Raw genomic sequence first — 19,055 nt, 5'->3', positions numbered from 1 at the left:
TAACATTTCTTGTAGTGTGGGTCTAATGGTGATTAATTCTTTCAGCTTTTGTATGTCTGAAAAAGTCTTTATTTCACTTTCTTGAAAAATATTTTCATTAACTATAGACTTCTAGATTGACAGTTTTTTCTTAAATTTCTTTAAAGACATTGTTCCACTGTCTTCAGGTTTGCATTGTTTTTGATAAAAAGTCTGCTGTCATTCTTTGTTCCTCTAAATTTATAGATTCTTTGCTCTCTGCTTTAAAATCTCTCTCATCATTACTGGTTTTAAACTATTTGATTATGGTGTGCCCTGGTATAATTTTCTTCATTCTGGGGGTATTTGCTAGGTATTCACTGAACTTCTGAGATTTGTAGGCTTTTTGTTTTCATCAAATTTAGCAAACTTTCAGGAATTATTTTTTAACATTTTTCTGTTCCCTCCCTCTTTTGGAGACTCCATTACACATGTATCTGGCTGTTTAAAGTTTTCCCACAGCTCACAGACAGTTTTTTTTTTTTAATTTTGGTATGTGTTTTATTTCGTATAATTTCTATTGCTGTGTCTTCAAGTTTGCACAGTCTTTCTTTCTGCAATGTCTAGTCTGCTGTCAACCCTATTCACTGTATTTTTCCAGCTCAGATGTTTCTGTTGTCTCTAGAAGGTCAATCTGGGTCATTTTATAGCTTTCATGTCTCTCCTTAACAAATGTATGCTTCCTTTACTATCTTGGACATATGAAACTTTGTTAAAATAATCATTTTAATATCTTGTTTAATGAATATGTTTATTTATTAAAATCTTATTAAATTACTTCAATACAACTTACTAAATTTGTTTATTAATATCTGTTTATTAAGTCTGTTTCATTTCAGAGTCTACTTTTATTGATTGGATTTTCTTTTCACTACTGAATTTTCCTGTTTCTTTGTACATCTGGTAAATTCTGATTGAATGCTAGACATTGCATACTTTACCTTGTTAGGTAGGTGCTAGATATTTTGTGTTTCTTTAAATATTCTTGAACTTTGTTCTGGGATGGAGTTAAGCTACTAAAAACAATTTGACCCTTTAACCAGGAGTCCACAAACTGGTCCACAAACCAAATCTGGCCCACAGTCTATTTCTGTAAGTAAAGTTTTATTAGAATACAGCCACCCCCATTCATTTACATATTGTCTATGGCTGCTTTAACATTACAAAGGCAGAGCAATACAGTTGCAGCAGAAGTCATATTGCCTGCAAAGTCTAAAGTATTTTCCATCTGCCCCGATATTAAAAAAGTTTTATGATCCCTCTTTAATGGCTTACTTTTAAGATTTTAAGGTAGGACTAGAGCAGCCTTCAGTCTAGGGCTAATTCTGGCTCACTATGGAGACAATACCCTCCTGAGCTCTCCATTTAATGCCACTTGTATTACAAAGTTTTTCTACTCTGAATGGTTGGAATACACACTTCCTAGCCCTATATGAACTACCTTTCCCTTTCCAGTGGTTTTTTTCCCAGCCTTGGGTAGTTCTCCCCTAAGCACGCACTAATCAGCACTCAGCTGAAGACCCCACAGGGACACTCTAAAGATTTCCAGAGATCTCTCTTTGTGTAACTCTCTTCTCTCTGGTCCTCTGTCCTGCAAATTCTAGCTGCCTCACCCTCCCTTAATTCCCAGCTCTATCACCTCAGTTCAGGGTGAACACTGGAGCTGTCTTTGGATTCGCTTTCTTGCACTGTGGCCTCATTTATTTCCTTTCTCTCAGGGTTCACTGTCTTGTGCCATTTGTCATCCAATGTCTGAAAACCTTTGTTTCATATATTTTATGGGTGTTTTTTTCCTGTCTAATGCAGGACAATAAATCCAGTTCCTGTTACTACATCATGGAAGTCATGCTGGAAGTCCCCTCAGTATGAAGTTCCAATTCCTTATACCTGCATTAGTGCATTATATTTACAAATAAGTACTGACAAATCTACATTATCTCATTTCATCCTCTTCACATTGCTAAGATGTAGAGATTACTTAAAAGCTCAAAAAATGCAAAAAATTGTCTGAGCTCACATGACAGAGCAGCCCATGTCTCCTAATCATTTTCTCTTCCATAAAACATAGATAATCTTTCAAAATTTACTACATGTAATGACATAAATAACAAAAGATGGTCTTCTCTACAAAGTACTCTGTAAAATAATTACTAGTACTCAAGCTTATAATACTGAGCAACATAGGATTAAAAGATTAGTAGCTACTGAATGTTGCTAATAGCCAGGTCTATCACCTCAATTAACCCTCATAAGCCTCACAGCTATTATTATTTCAATTTTATAAGAGACAAACTGTGGCCAAGAAAGGTTTATTAACTTGCTTTTAGTCATGTACTTACTGGCATCCCAGCCAGAATTCAAGCTAGGCTAGGTATGGTTCTAAAACTTGTGCTATCCACTATGCTATCTGCTCTTTAATTTATAGCTCTTAAAAGGAGTGCTTCTGGAACTAACTTCTGAAAGAATAATCTTAGTCTTTAATAAAATGGTATTAGGAATCATTTACTAAAAGTATGAAGATCTATTCATTTTTACCAAAGAACTTCTAACCAGACAAGCACCGAAGTATATTCTTGGAAGAAATTTCAGATCTAGTTTTTCTCCCAGCAATACTTAGAAATATACAGATGATTGAGATTTTAGTTGCTTTTTTCACTTACCCATCTTTGTGATTAGGAGGCAACAAGTGAAGGTCATATTAGGCAAGGTCAGTAATACTACACAATCCACTTTCCCGTCTTTGTAAACAAAACACAAAAAATTCCTACTCTTGTGGAGCTCATCTTCAAATGAATGGGAGACAAAAGAGTGAAATATATGTATCAGAAGGTGGTTAAAAAATAAAGTACTGCAGGGATAAGAAATGCTGGGAGAGGTAAGGAAGGGAGAAACAGTAGTAATTTGAAATAAGCTGGTCAGGGAAGGCCTGGGTGAGGAGATGACAATTTAGCAAAGATTTGACGGAGGTAAGGAATCAAATCATGTGGCTATTTGTGGGAACAGTAACTGCAAATCCCTAATGTAGGAACAAGAACATTGGCATGGCTAAAGCAGTGAGTGAGGGGAGCAATAAAAGGCTAGGTCAAATCAGAGGTAATGGGGGCCTGTATCATGTAGAAGTTGATAAGCCTCTGCAAAAAGAGGCACTACAGTCGCTGGAGCAGAAAAGTAACATGATCAGACTAGAGAGGTTTAAATAATCTATCTGGCTGCCATTTGGAGAATAGATTCTAAGAGAGAAAGTATAAAAGCAGGGAAACCAATTAGGAGGCTATGTAGGGAAACCAATTAGGAGGCTATGTCAATAAAAAGATGATGAATGCTTAGACCAGTATGCTAGTGGAAGAGGTGGTGAGAAGCAGTCATCTTCTGGATATACCTGGGTAGAGCTGACAGTGTTTCCTAACAGCTAAATAACAGGGGGTGAAGGAAAGAAGAAATGATGATGGTGCCAAAGAGACTGTCTGAGTGGCTGGAGGAATGCAGTTGCTATTTACTGAGATGAGGAAGATTAAGGAAGAAGAAAGTTTGGCTAGAGTGAAGAGTAAATGTTTTCAGTGATACAGGGAATAATTCATTTCCCAGGTTAAAAATGTTTGTTCAAATCTCCCTATTTAAAATGTTTACATTTCACTGAATTAAAAAAACAAACAAACAAAAAGCAAAAAAAACCCTACCCATTGCTGAAACAGGAAACTGAAACTGGAAAGAAAACATTATGAAACAGAAATATAGCTACTCCAAATGAGAAAATGAGCAAAAAGCTAAATTCTCCCAATCTGCATTTCATCTAGTTGCCAGATTTTCACAGATAAATAGAATATGTTATACCTCATCAGTCAAACTGTTCACACTAGTGGCTTTCTCCCAGGCTGTTGTGTCCCTCTTACCATCTGCCACAAGGATGTTCTAGGTGAAGACTGTGATGTCCAACAGGATGGATATATGTACAACCTCAATTCCACAAATAGCACTTTGCCCCTGCTAATCATAACCCTGATAGGCAGTCACTCCAAAGACAGATGGCTCTAGCCCAAAATGTGTAATTCAAACTTCCTCAAAATAACCATCACCTAATGGTATCAGAAAAAGTGAGAGTCCTTAAAGTAATATAAGAACCAAAAAATAAAAGAAGTTTTGCTCCAAGTTTTACTCAAGTTCTCTAGAAAAGTATTTTCAGGTAATTAGAAAATATCAAGTGTCAGGGGCAAAGGCTAAAAAAAATTAAAATATCAACTTACAAACGCCAATGATGACTATGTTGTCAATCAGGCAGGAACAACCTAAAAACAAATAAAAATTATTAGTTTTATATAGTAGCTATATGTGTACTTTTTATTTCATTGAGATAACTACAGATTCAAATTAAGTTTTAAGAGAGATCCTGAGTATCCTTTACTCAATCCCACAATGGTAATATTTCACAAAATGGAAGTACATCAAAATCAGCATTTTTACATTAATACAATGCTCTGGTCTTGAGATTTCCCCAGTTACATTCTACTTGTCTATGTATTTAGTTCTACAGAGTTTTATCACCTGCAGGCTCACAGACCCACCACCTAGTCAAGATATTTAACAGTCCATCACCATAAGAATCCATCATGTTGCCATTTTATAAGCACACCTACTTCCTTCCTCACAACTTCCTTCTGTCCCTAACCCCTTGCACATCTATTTTTAACACTAAAATAATGCCCATTTGTGAATAAGTATTTTACTTATTGTGGGTAAGAGTCTACTTATGTAGTTCTATGTCAAATCATGAATAAAGAATTCTGTTTTTCTGAATTAAACAAGAAGTTTCCATTTAAGGAACAAATTCTCTGGAGAGATGTTTTTTCCTTGTTACCTTAACATAGACTACTCACTTCAAAAATCAAAAGGTGAAAGGTAACCTAAATTACTGTCTGAATTCACAGATTCCACATTTTCAATACATATGTTAAAAGACTACATTTTTTAGTACAGTTTTAGGTTCACAACAAAATTGAAGGGATGGTGTTTTTAATTTCAAATTCCACTTGTTCATTGCTGGTATATAGGAAAGCAATTGGCTTTTGTATATTAACCTTGTATCCTACAACCTTACTGTAATTGCTTGTTGATTTTGGTATTAGGGTAATGCTAGCCTCACAGAATGAGTTTAAAAGTTATTCCTTCTGCTTCTATCCTCTGAAAGTGATTGTAGAGAACTGGCATAATTTCTTCCTTAAATGTTTGGCAGAATTCACCAGTAACACCATCTGGGCCTGGTGCTTTCTATTTTGGAAAGTAATTAGTTATTTATTTGAATTCTTTAATAGAGATAGGTCTCTTCAGGTTTCTTCAGATTGTCTATTTCTTCCTCAGTGTTTTGGCAGATTGAGTCTTTTAAATTAAGAGTTGGCCCATTTCATCTAGGTTTTCAAATTTGTGAGCATTGAATTGTTCATCGTATTTCTTTATTATCCCCTTAATATCCAAAGGACCTGAAGTGATATCCCTTCATTTCTTGTATTAGTAATTTGTATCCTTCCTCTTCTTTTCTTAGTTAGCCTCATTAGAGGCTTAACAATTTTACTGATCTTTTCAAAGAACCAATTTTGGTGTCATTGCTTTTCTCTGTTGAGTTCCTATTTTCAATTTCTCTGATTTCTGCTCTAATTCTTATTACTTCTTTCGTTACGCTAGCTTTAGATTTAGTTTTCTCTTCTTTTTCCAGTTTCCTAAGGTGGAAATATTCATCACTGATTTTAGATTTTTCTCTTTCCTAATACATACACTCAATGCTATACATTTCCCTCTAAGCATTGCTTTCTCTGCATCCAACACATTTTGGTAAGTTATGTTTTCATTTTCATTTAATTCAAAACATTTAAAAATTTCTCAAGATTTTCTTTTCTTTCACCTATGTGTTATTTATAAGTTTATATTTATAAACTACTTATTTATATTGTTTATTTTATTTATATTTATATTTAATTTTTTTATTATTTAAATTTAATTTTTAATATTTATTGTTATTTATATTGTATAATCTCCATGTATTTTGAAAAATTTCCAGTTGTCTTTCTATTATTGATTTCTACTTTAATTCCATTGTGATCTGAGAGCAGACATCATATGATTTCTATTCTTATGAATGTGTTAAGATGTGTTTTATGGCCCAGAATGTGGCCTATCTTGGTGAATGTTCCATGTGAGCTTGAGAAGAATGTATATTCTGCTGCTGTGGATAAAGTAGTCTACAGAAGTCAATTATATCTAGTTGATTGATGGGTGTTGTTATTTTCAACTATGTCCTTACTGATTATCTGCCTGCTGGACCTGTCCATTTCTGATAGAAGGTATTTGGAATATTATTCTGACAAGAATCTTTTGAGTGTTTACCATGGTATAATTTAGGTATTTTTTACATAATATCTAATTTAATCTTCATAACAATTCTATGAGATTCCTATCATTATCACTTCTTGACCCATGAGGAAACTCATAAACACAATCACCCTGATATATACAGTGTAAGCATAATATTTGTATGGTTCTTCAGTGGTTCTTCATTCTAAAATATTGCACAAAATTGACTAAATTTTTCATGTTTGTTTTGTTTGCATGTCACCACAGCTATAACATCTGTGTTCATGTTCATTGTCTTTCTTAAATGGCTAAATTCTTACAGGATATGAACTATATCTGTATAACTAGGTTTGCAAAGAATAGCCAAGCACAAACACCCAAGAAGTGCTTTTGATGAGCACAATCACAGCAGACAATAACAGGTTGACCTAGACAATAACAGGTTGACCTACTTCACCAGAGCTTCTGGGTTCCAGGAATCTGAACCCTAACATGGAGAGGGAATTGAGGCCTTCACTAAAAGGTGGGACCCAGTATTAGAGGATATTGGAGGCACTTTCCTTTAAATTTCCTTTACCCTTCCAGGAAGATTATATAGCTCATCAACCTACATTACAGGCTTTACAATTCTACAATATAAAAATCTAACTATGCCTATCTTGGTCAGTTCTGGTAGCAAAGTACCATTGACTGAATGACTTAAACAATGAATATTTCTCCCAGTTCTAGAGGCTAGAAGTCTGAGATCATGGTGCCTGAATGCTTAGGTTCAGGTGAGAACCCTCTTCGGGTTTGCAAACTGCTGACTTCTTGTTATATTCTCACAGGGCAGAAAAAATAAAATCTGGCTAGTTCTCTAGCCTCTTAATGTAAAAGGGCACTAATTCCATTCATGAAGGCTCCACCCTCATAATCTAATTAACTTCCAAAGGCTCTCACCTTCAAATATCATCACATTGGGAGTTAGGAGTCTAACATATGATATTAGACTAAGGCCTTTATCTTCCAGGGACCCCACCTCCCTCCTCCCTTCTGTTATCCTGCCTTCACTAAGTCTCAGGTATACTTTTTTAAATATCTCATTGCTTTTCATCATTTTTAATTGAGAAATTTGACCTGTGAATAGTTTGTGTAGACAAAATATTTTTAGGTGTATATTATATTGGTCACAACAACCTGAGAAAAGGTTTTATTCCCTTTATTCAAATAAGAAAAATTTAGCTCAGAAAGAATAAAACCTTTCCCAATATCAGACAGTTTTGAAGTAGTAGAGCTAAAGTTTGATCTGGTCACTTGGATTCTGCACCCAGCTACCTACCCTTTATGATGGTCAGACCTCATGGTTTCTTAGTTACTCCTTTTACATGGTAACAAAGTAAAGGCATCACTCAGAGAGCTATGACGTAGTCCCAGTACCGCCATAAGGTCAGAAAACCTAGTATTGATGCAAATTTGCTATGAGCAAATACATAAGAAACTAATTTATACATTATGATGGGGACTTTATAATAAAAATTGTAATTGTCAAAATGTGACACTTTACTTTGGTAATTAGGGCATTTTTTTTTCCTCCCTAGCTCTAGCTAGGAAGCTAAATTAGTAAGCATGAATATGGTACAGATTTGTATGCTCATACATATACGCTATTCTAATTTTCTAGACACACAGATAATACATTTACTCAATATTGCCCTTAAACATGGGCAAAAGGGGTTCATAGCAAACCCTTTCCTCTAGAGTGAGAAGGCCAAGTGTCTAAAGCGACATACCTACCCAGGCCCAGACGCCCCTCCTAGACTGTGCTCCTGGATCCTGGAACCATGGAATTCCTTGTTCAAAGAACTTCAAGCCTGCTACCAGGGACTGCACAGCCCTCTTCCCCAGACCCCTTGTTTTTGAAGACAGATCATACCATTGTGTGTGCAACCCTAAGCCCAAAAGGTGGCCAAGGGGTGGGGTGGCTGCTTGTAGAAGTGTGGACATAATCAAATGCATGCCCTTCACAGATGCAGAATTGAGACCAGAACATGAAGAGAAGGGAAGATGGGCCAGCTCTCCCTACACTGCCATGTTCTAGAGGTGCAGAGATCTTAAGACTCTAAGAATTCCACATTCAAAACTGGTTTTCCAGTTCATATGAGATCGACTTGTCAAGGAATGATGGAGTACATTTTTACAGTTAATTTATGTCTTAACCTATAACTTTAAACTATTTAGATATACAGTACAAGTCCTTCTTTATACTCCCGCTTGAACTTCTCTACCCACTTACATTTAGGCAGGGCCATGTGACTAGTTCCAGGCTGCCAACAAACAGTGAATTACTGGCACAAGACCATTTAATATTATCTTTCCATACCATGGCAATCAGGAAAGCCAAGTATTTCAGAAAGCATACAGCTACAAGATGGTGGTCATAATAGGCTGGAATCTGACAGTATGATGGAACAGTCTCCCAGAAATCCACAATGGATGTCAAGTATGGGCAAGAAAATAAAACTGTTCTTCTGTGAAGCCACTGAGGTTCAGGGATGGCTCATTAGCACAGGATAACTTCAGCCCATTCTGACTATATAGAAATTGGTACCAGAACTAGAATGTTTCTCTAGCAAAAACCTAAAATACATGACCACAGTTTAGTGGTCAGGAAGCAGTGAGAAAAATTCTTAAGTGCTAGAAAGATAGTGGTGTATTTTACAAAGTGGCAAAATATTTGTAAAGTTTTGCCTCTAGAGCCTTAGGAGGCAGATCACCTACCTAGTGAAACTGCAGCTCTAGAAGAGGTAACAAAACAAAACATCTGAAGTGCACACTAGTTACTATCGGCTGCATTGGGCAAGGTATTCAAGAAACAGAGGAGCTCAAAAAAGAACTATCTAGTTTTCAAGAAATGAAGTAATAGAGAGATTCCAGACATTTCAGATTTGCAATGTTAAAAGAATTAACTACTTCTCAACTTCCATACTAACAGTTAAATACTTTGGAAGTCTTAAGCCCAAGAAAACCTTTTTTTTTTTTTTAAATCAAATTGCCTCAGGGCAATGATGGATAATGTATCCACAAAATCATTTTATTTTGATGAAATGACTGAGGAAGAAAATCAGATTAAGGGTAAAGACTTCCAAAAGAAGTCAGCCAGTCCCAAAATAACTTTCTTTAGGTCAAGAAACAGAGTTACAGGAATGAGGAAGCAAGTCTATGTTGCAGATCTCAGAACCAGACCTCAAAACAAAAGAAAAAAATAGAGGTGTGTTTTCTAGCATTTAGAACTGACTGCAAACAGATAAGAAATCTTCCAGATTTTGGACACAATTGCGCTGCCAAAAGAACTAGCCTATTAAATGAGGTCTTTAAATGACCCATTGGCTCCTAATCTTCTGTTTGAAGAAAGTGAACAGAAAGAGTTGCTCAGTCCCCAGGTAGAGCAAACGTTTTACTCTCTACTTCATATGTGGCTAAGGAAGGTAAAAGAAAGAAAGAACTCTCCAGAGGGAAGATTCAGGGCCTCTGAAAACAATGAGCAAGAAGGTAGAATCAGGCCTAATTAAGAAACATTTTGCTCCCCTATGGTGTCCCAATACCTGTTGTGAGAGATTTCAAAATTGCTATGGATCAGTGACTAGTGTGTCTTCCATGTCTCCCCTTTCCAGTCTACTCTATATACGTGGCATGCGCAAACAACTGACTAATAACTTTTGTTGTGTTAAGCCACTGTGCCTTTGGAGTCAATTGTTCTACAGCATAATCTAGTCTCTCCTGACTGAACACAAGGTTTCTTAGTGGAATCCAAACAAGGTAAGTTAGTTAAGTGATTTTAAGGGACAGTGATATCAACTACTGACAGTCAGGGGAACCAATTTTACCATACTCTACACCTCAGTAACATAGACGTTGGGGGACCCAGCAGTCTTCTCTGCTCATCAAATCTTTCTCCCTTGGTCATGTTAAAAATGCCACCAAGTCTCTTGTGGGCAAAACTTATCCAGCTGATACATTCTTTCTTTAATTATATAAAGAGCATTTGCAAGCTACAGCTATCAAATCCTGTTCCTCCTTTCTGATCTAAAAAGAGACTGCCTTGTAAAGTAGGTTTCTGTCCATATCAAATTTCTAACAGCTGATTTTTTTTTTTGCTAGTTTTACTAGTTTACTAGGGCACCTCACTATTGCTGCTACATACTATCTGTGCTTTTAGTATAGTCACCTGTTTTCAACATTGATGCTCTCCTTTTCATTTGGAAAACATCTCTATTTACTTCACTTCATTTCCCCCTTACAAATGGGGATCTGAAAGTGACAGTTCAGGAGGAACCATTATACTTCAGTCTGTGCTCCAAAAAGTGAGGTCAGTTGCTGTCTTTACTACAATTAGCTCCACATTAGTTGTTCCTAAGTCCACCACAAAGATTTTATGTAGTTTTGGATCCTATTTGGCCAGTGAAGTTTGACATTTCCCATTTAAAAACAACACATATAAGTAATTTAGGACAAAATGCCCAGGCAAGAGATGGAAAAGACTATGTCACTCCCTCCACCTGTCAAAACAATTACAGGAGCAGGGATGCCGGCTTCTAAACAGTTGAGAAATTCTAAGATAAGATTCATAAAACAAACATGGACTTCAATACATGAAGCCTTTGATCAGTCTTCTTTAAAACACTGCAACTTCACGGACCAACCAAGTCTCTTCCTCTTTCCTATTTTAATCCAAGCAAGCATAAGAGGAGGCAGGTAAGTTAGGTAATTGTAAGATATTTTGAACTGTCAAACTAATAGAGAAAATTAAATGTTCCTTCTTGTTTTACACACACACAAACACACACACACACACACACACAGGTACCATCTACTCTAATTTTTTAAAATCTGAGTAAAATGTTTATGCTTTAAAACTAGAATATTTTCCATCATCTACTCCTCCAACATTGTGGGGGGAAAAAACTGGGATTAATTAAAACAGGTAAGTCACTACAAAATTTTCCTAAAGTGTACTGGTAATATTTATAAGCTACAATATTCAACGACTATATATGGATCTATATTATCCTAATAATCCCAGAAAAGTATTAGAAAAATTTAAAAATTTCCTATATACTGTAAAATGTCACAGTGAATGATGTTCTACATCACAGCCTCTGAAAATATGAACATCTTTCCCCTGGTGTTTAAAAACAACTGTCTAGATTGCACATCTCTTTGAAAGTGACGTATTACCCCTAAAACATATGACAGTGACTTCATGCTTCACAGAAGTGCACACAGATTTAACATAATAGCCCTACTTCACACAAGCTCTCCAAATCTCCAGCAGGAGCTAAACTAAACTAACTGCATATCAATACTCCTACTATCCTTATAAAATACATGGCAGAGAATGAGAATAACATGAACACTAAAGCAACTTACATTCAGTCCCAATATTTTACTGCTGCATGCATTTCTAGAAAACCCATTGTTGTGGACGGAACTGCGTCCCCCAAAATTCATGTCTTGAAGTCCTAACCCCTACTGTGGTTGTATTTGAAGATAGGGCCTTTAGGAAGCTAATTAAGGTTAAATGAGGTTGAGGATGAAGCCCTAAAATAAGGACTAGTAACCTTATTAGAGGACAAAGAGACACCAGAGACCCACTCTCTCCATGCACAACACCCAACACACAGAGGAAAGGCCATGAAGAGACACAGCAAGAAGGTAGCCATCTGCAAGTCAGGAAGGGGAACCCCATCAGAAATCAAATTTGCCAGCACCTTCATCTTGGGCTTCTAGACTCTAGAACTGTGAGTAAATACATTTCATTGTTTAAGCCACCCAGTCTGGTAGTTTGTTAAGGCAGCCCAAGCAAACGAATACATCTACTCTTTCTGGATATTTCAGAGAATTTTCCCCAGAATGAAAGAGGGAAAGACACAACGTTGGGTGGGTCCAAGTGTTAACTATCAGAGACCTTTTGTTTCAAGTTCTAGTAATACTAAATATTTCCTATGAAATGAAAAATCTACACATCTACTGACTGCATTGACTAAAACCAATAGTAAAATTAAACAAATGGAAGAAATGGAATCTAGACCTCCAGTCTCTTTTCCAAAATACAAAGGATGAGGGATGTGTAGGACCCTACCAAGACCAAAAGATGTTTTATTTGGTCTTCCTCCCATCACAGTCCACTCTCTTATGAGACCTGATGAGCCACATCTTTCTTCAGGTTTTCTTGATTTAGGTTTCATTCTCTCGCCACTGCTACGATGGCAACCACACCACATAAAGAAGAAACACTGGGTGATTTGAGAAGAACTTCAACAGGATCTGAACATTTGTCTCACTAGGAAGTAGCTGACTCTGTTACCACTTGGCACATTTCCTGTTGAGTAGATCTGGGAACGTTTTCTAGCACAGGCCTGTGATATCTGCATGTATGGTCATGAGGCTGCCCTGAGAGGTAGTTGAGAGTTAATCAAGTGAAATATTTATTAAGCATCTACAAAGTGCTTACAAATAGAAGCTATAGCAATGACTACAAACTCTCCCTGACAGCCATTCTTCCCTTCTTCCCTTGTAATGTAAACTCTGAATTTTAAAAGGGTGAATGAGCCCCCAGAATAAAGACATTTCCCAATGTTCCTTGAAGATAAAAGCTGTCACGTTATTGACTGACAAGGTGTAGGCAATTTATACACAAGTGTTATATGTAAATTCTGGGAATAATCCTTGAAGAAAGAGCATATTATTACTTTCTCCTCCTTCTTGGCTGGAATACCAAAAAGATAGCTAGAGCTTGACTAGCTATTGTCAATCATGAGACAAATAGGATGACACAGAACTGAGAGGTCAGAAACAGACCTATATATATATATATGGATGAACACGTGATCTTCAAGAAGGACACCAATGCCCTTCAAAGGGGGAAAGTAAAGTCTATTCAAAAAGTGATTCCAGAGCAACTTGATTTCTATACCGAAAAAAAGCTGACCCTTCCTTATCTCACATCATACAAAAAATTACTTTGAGATAGATCATAGAATGGATCACAGACCTAAACGTGAACTGGAAAATGAATATCTTTGTGAGTAAAGAATAGGCAAAGATTTCTAAAGCAGGACACAAAACAGAGTAACTATTCAAAAAAACTGATAAACTGGATTTGATTAGGAACTGTTCATCAAAAAACATTGAAAGATAAAACAGAAAGTCATAGTCTGAGAAGCTATTTGCAATACACACATCTAACAAAGGATGTGTGTAATTTCTACAAATCAGTAAGATGAAAAACAACCCAATAAAAATGTGCAAAAGACTTGAACAAGTAATACACAAAAAGAGATATCTAACTTCATCTCATCAAATTAGCTGAGACACAACATGAAAAGGTGCTCAACATTATTAATAATGAAGGAAATGCAAATGAAAGCCATGAGAGCATATCACGTCCACCAGAGGGCTTAAGATGAAAAATAAAAACCATATCAAGTGTTGGCGAAAATGTGAAACTACAGCTGTAACTCTTGCTGCTACCAGTAGTGTACATTTATTCACTCACTGTTGGTAAACTGTTGGACAGAATTTACTGAAACTAAATATACGGCTATTCTGTGACTTAATTCTAGTCTTACGTATGTCCCCAACTGAAATACTACAAATGTCCACCAAAACATCTGTGTAAGGCTATTCATAGCAGCTTCACTTACAATAGCCAAAATTAGAACAAACTCATCCATCAATTAGCAGATAAACAAGCTATGGTATACTGATAGAATGGAATGATAATCAGAAAAATATATAATTGAGAAAGAAAGAATAAATTATTTGTACATGCATCAACATTGATAAATTTCAAAAAATTATTCTGAATGAGAGAGGACAGACACAAAGAAGCACATACTACTTGGTTACCCTTAAAGTTCAAGAACAGACAAAACTTATCTACAATTAGAGAAATCAGAAGACTGTTAACTTCCAGGGGAGGCACTGGCCAGGAGGTACATGAAAGAATTTTCTTTCTGGATGGATGTAGATTGTCTTACCTTCATGCAGTGATTATACAGATGATATATCAAACAAACAAACAAACCCACCAAGCTGTTTAAGATTGGCACACTTTATAAGTTTTTCCTCTGTATTTTATACCTCAGCAGACAAAGAAAAAGTACTTCATAAAAGATAAGCGGACTATTTTTGCCTTATCAGTTGCCTAGTAAAGGTTTTTAGGCAAATGCAAAATTTTCTGCTTAAAAATAAAACAAAGACCAAACAAATTGTGCTTAAGTTTCTAACCTTTTCACTTACCCTCAAATAAGCTAACATTAGAATATCAAATCTCATTCATTAGCATCAATAAAACCTTGAAAGGAAAATCCAGAGAAAATAAAAGAGTGTATCAGTTAGTCCACAGAAGCTAGCTTGGTCACTGAAATGAAGACCCCAAGTAGCACATTGGTGATGTAAGTAAAGCAATTTCAGTGGTGTATTTTACCATAAATACATCTGTTTAATAATTTTATTTAACTATTTATTTTTAGTACCAAGGTAGGATGACATAGAAGAAATAGTAAGAGCTTTCAAATCAGACAAACCAGTTTTGCCACTTCCTGACTATACTGGAGTTGGGCAAGTTTCTTAATCTCTTTGATACTTAGCTTCTTCACAATTTAAAACAGAGACAATAATACTTACTTTGCAGAACTGTAGCACACTTTAGTAGGTACTTAAGAGTGGTAGCTATTTAGCAACAGCTCTTTTTATGCAAAGCATCATGGTAGGTACTGGAACCCTATCTCTAAGAACCTGCCCAACTGGAAATGACATTTAGATATAAAGATTTGTGATGAAAGGTAAGAATTTAACAAGGGCTATAGATTACAAATTATAGGGTTCCTATCTATAGGATTGTGGAATGAGTATTCTCTGAACAGAACCCAGAAAATTTTTGGAAAATTCACTTAGGAGGAAATGGCATGAAGAAAAAGCATAGCCTCAAAAGCAGGGCAGTGAGTTTGTGTTCTAATGAGCAGTTAAGACCAACTGTGTCTCTGGACTAATTCTGAGGAGGGAGGCTGGTAAAGCAACCTGGGACTAGACAGAGAAACGACCATTGGCAGGTAAGAAGTCAAGGACCTGCTTCCTCAAGTCCTGGGATATCACTGAAGGATTCTTTCCAGGGAAATGTTCCCAGAGGTCATTACACATGATAGGAAGGGAAGGAAAACCTCAGTATGGGGGGAAATAGCATAGAATGATAAGGACCTAATCCAAGATGCTGAGAGGAATGGAAAAAACATACAGGAAAGAATTAGAGTTCAATTTTATCAACTTCTTAAAAAGTAACAGAAAAGTTTCCCTGAGTGATACAAGTAGGCCTGACTTCAACTTTTTAAATGATCCTGACTGTCCCATAAGTTCCCCCAAGAGCAAAAAAATGTATTCCAAACTAGAAAGACATATTGCCTGGCACTGAAAGTGTTCAAGACATATTGTTGGCAAATGAATCTTTTTAACTATTCCAAATATTGAAACCTCCACACTAACATAATGTTTAGGTAAAACACATAGAAAAGTGGAAATCATTTTTCCTTCCAGCTTAGTGGCCCTTTTTTACAAGATATGCCAAGCTTTTAATTTGTTCAACTCAATACTTAAAAAGATTCATTTTCAAGAGCTATCTCTATCGCTATCTCTACCGAAAGACTCAGCTAGAAATCATTTTAGAAAGTTGGGAATGTTACCACCTCAGTTGCTAAGCTCTTGTGTTATTTATATACATTTTTAAGGGATCTATCATTCATTATGTCCTTTGCTGTGGTAAAAGAACGGCTACTGCATGACTCATGGATAGTACATGAAAAAGAATGAAAGAGTAAATTAAATCCAGATCATATGTGTAAGCTTTATCCAAGACTACAGGGTGACTTCATAATTAATCTGTATAATTATACAAATAATTAAAATTAAAATAACTTACCACATTAAGAAATAAAGGAAAAAATGAGTACTTCCTAGGGACTAAGCATAACTCTTAGCCCTTTCTATGTATCAGCTCTCTTAATCTTCTCAACCACCTTCTATGGTAGACACTGTTATCTAATTTTATAGATGAGAAAATTAAAATATAGTGAAGTTAAGTAACTGCCCAGTATTATACTGTACAGCAAGGAAGGGGCAGAACTAGGAACTGAACTCAGGCAGGCTGGCTCCAGAGTCAGAGAATTCCAATTAATAAATGTGGAAAGAATAAAAGAAATAGAAAATCATTTGGAATACCACAGTAATAATTGCTTCAGGCAAGATCAGTTGAACACTAAAATTAGTGGGCAAAACATTAAGGAGAAATAGGACATTTTCACAACCTCAAAATAAATCCCTCAAAATATTTATTAATTACTGTGGTAGTTTTAATATATATTCATAAATCACTTGATACTTTCCCCTGTCCTCCCCTTGAGAGTAGACTTGCTTCTAACAAATAGAGTGCAGAAAATAAGAAGCAGAAATGTTACAATGGAGAAGCCTGGCAGACACAATCTAAACCATGTAATCAAGGTTAACATGTTGATGTGGCTATCATGTGCCCCCAGATATGATGCAATAACATCTCTGTGATATTCTTTCCTTAAAGTCCATAACCTTAGTCTTACTGTGAGAAAACATCAAAGAAACCCAAATTGAGGGACATTGTACAAAATACATGACCAGTATTCTTCAAAAGTGGCAACGTAATGAAAAACAAGAGGCTACAACACTGTCATGGATTAGAACAGATGAGGGAGACATGACAACTAAATGGAATGTGGCATATGAATTATATCCTGGAACAAAAAAAGAACACTGGTGAAAAAACTGGGAAAATCTGAATAAAGTCTATAGTTTTGTTAATAATATTACACCATTGTTAATTTCTTAATTTGGGCAAATGTATTATGGTTATGTAAGATGCTAAAATTAGAGGAAGCCAGGTGAAATAAATACAGGAACTCTAAACTACCTTTGCAACTCTTCCGTAAACCTAAAATTATTTCATAAGAAAAAGTTTTTAAAAATTTTACACACATCTTTGAAAATAAATTTCAGTAAACTAGAAATAGAAAATATTCTCAACCTTGTAAAAAGCATCTACAAAAAAAAAAAGTACAGTAAACAACATCCTTTAAAGTGAGATAGTATCCCTTAGGATTAAGAAAAGCAAGGATGTCCATTTTAACACTTCTGTTAAATATTGTGCCAATGTTTCCAGCCAGTGCAATAAGGCAAGAAAAAAAAGGAATAGAGTTTAGAAAGATAAAGTTAATCTTTTTTTTTAAACAGATGACATGATTGTGCATTTAGAAAATCTGCAATACTGAAAACTACCAGAACTGAAAAGTGAATTTAGCAAGGTTACTTAAATACAAGCTCAATATACAAAAATTAATTGTATTTCTGTATACTAGCAAGATGGCTGGAAAATAAAATTGAAAAGATACTATTTACAGTAGCATCAAAAAAAAATCAAATGGCTAAGAAATAAACTTAGAGTGTAAGTCTTCCACACTGAAAAACATAAAACAATGCTAAGAATAACAGAAAAAGAATTTAGTCAATTAAGAGATATATCGTGTTAATAAATTGGAAGATTCTATTAAGATGTCCATTCTCCTAAAATTGTTCTGCAAAGTCAATACAATCTCAAAAGTCTGGTAGACTTTTTTAAAAAAAATAGATGTTGAGCAGCTCATTCTAAAATGTACACGGAAATGCAAAGCACTTAAATAGCTAAAACAATCCTTAAGAAGAACAAAATTAGAGGATTTACACTACTGTATGTTAAGGCTTAATACAAACTACAATAATTTAAAAAGTACAGTATTGATGAAAGAACTGATAGGCAAAGTGGAACAAGTAAGAGTACAGTCCAGAACAGACCCAAATATATGATCATTTCTAAAAAAGGTCCCACTGAAATTCAATGGAAAAAGCAGAGTCTTTTCAATAACTGTGTAGAGTAGCTGAATGACCATGTGGAAAATAAATATTGACCCCCTACCTCACAAAATCAAATGTAGATAAATCAAAGACCCAACTGTGAAGAGTAAAACTATAAAGCCTCTGAAGGAAAAACAAAAAAAAAAAGTCAAAAGCAAATGTCTTTCGGACCTTGATGGGGGACAACAATGAGGATGGAAGAGAAGTCTGTGAACAGGGTACAAAATGCACTAACCTTCTGATCCCTTTAAAAAACAAACAAACAAATAAAAACACTGATAGATGGGACTTCATAAAAGTAAATCTGCTTATCCAAAGGCACCATTAAGGGAATAAGTAGGCAAATTCAGACAAGTAGAAAATATCTGTAAACATGTACCTGATAAAGGTTTCCTAATCCAAATACATAAGGAACTAAAAATTACTAACAAAAAAATAATCTAATTTTTAAAAGTGGGCAAAAGATTTAAACAGGCACTTCACAAAAGAAATCTGAATGGCCAACAAAGATATAAAAGGATATTTAACATTATTAATATTCATGGGAATGTAACCAACTTACCCAAAGACTATTAATTCAGCTTCTTGATATATATCCAAGAGACATGAGTATGTATGTGTATGTGTGTGTATGTATATATGTGTGTGTGTATATATATATATATATATTCACCAATGACAGTTTCAAGAACATCTACAGCAATTTTATTTATAATGGCCAAACCCTGAAAACAACTCCTATACTCATC

General features: G+C 35.4%; 1 protein-coding gene across 5 annotated transcripts in view; it reads right to left on the bottom strand.

The window, feature by feature from the left end:
- PLAGL1 (PLAG1 like zinc finger 1) overlaps nucleotides 1-19,055 on the bottom strand; it is a 97,549-nt gene that overhangs the window by 39,001 nt on the left and 39,493 nt on the right. For all 5 annotated transcript variants that reach the window (XM_064486631.1, XM_064486632.1, XM_064486630.1 and 2 more), the window contains one exon: nucleotides 4,260-4,301. The gene's annotated coding sequence lies outside the window, so the exon portion shown is untranslated. The remainder of the gene's footprint in view (nucleotides 1-4,259; nucleotides 4,302-19,055) is intronic.

This window comes from Camelus dromedarius, chromosome 6 (genome assembly GCF_036321535.1).
Source record: "Camelus dromedarius isolate mCamDro1 chromosome 6, mCamDro1.pat, whole genome shotgun sequence".
Classification (NCBI taxonomy): domain Eukaryota; kingdom Metazoa; phylum Chordata; class Mammalia; order Artiodactyla; family Camelidae; genus Camelus; species Camelus dromedarius.
This window is presented reverse-complemented; position numbering and strand designations above follow the sequence as displayed.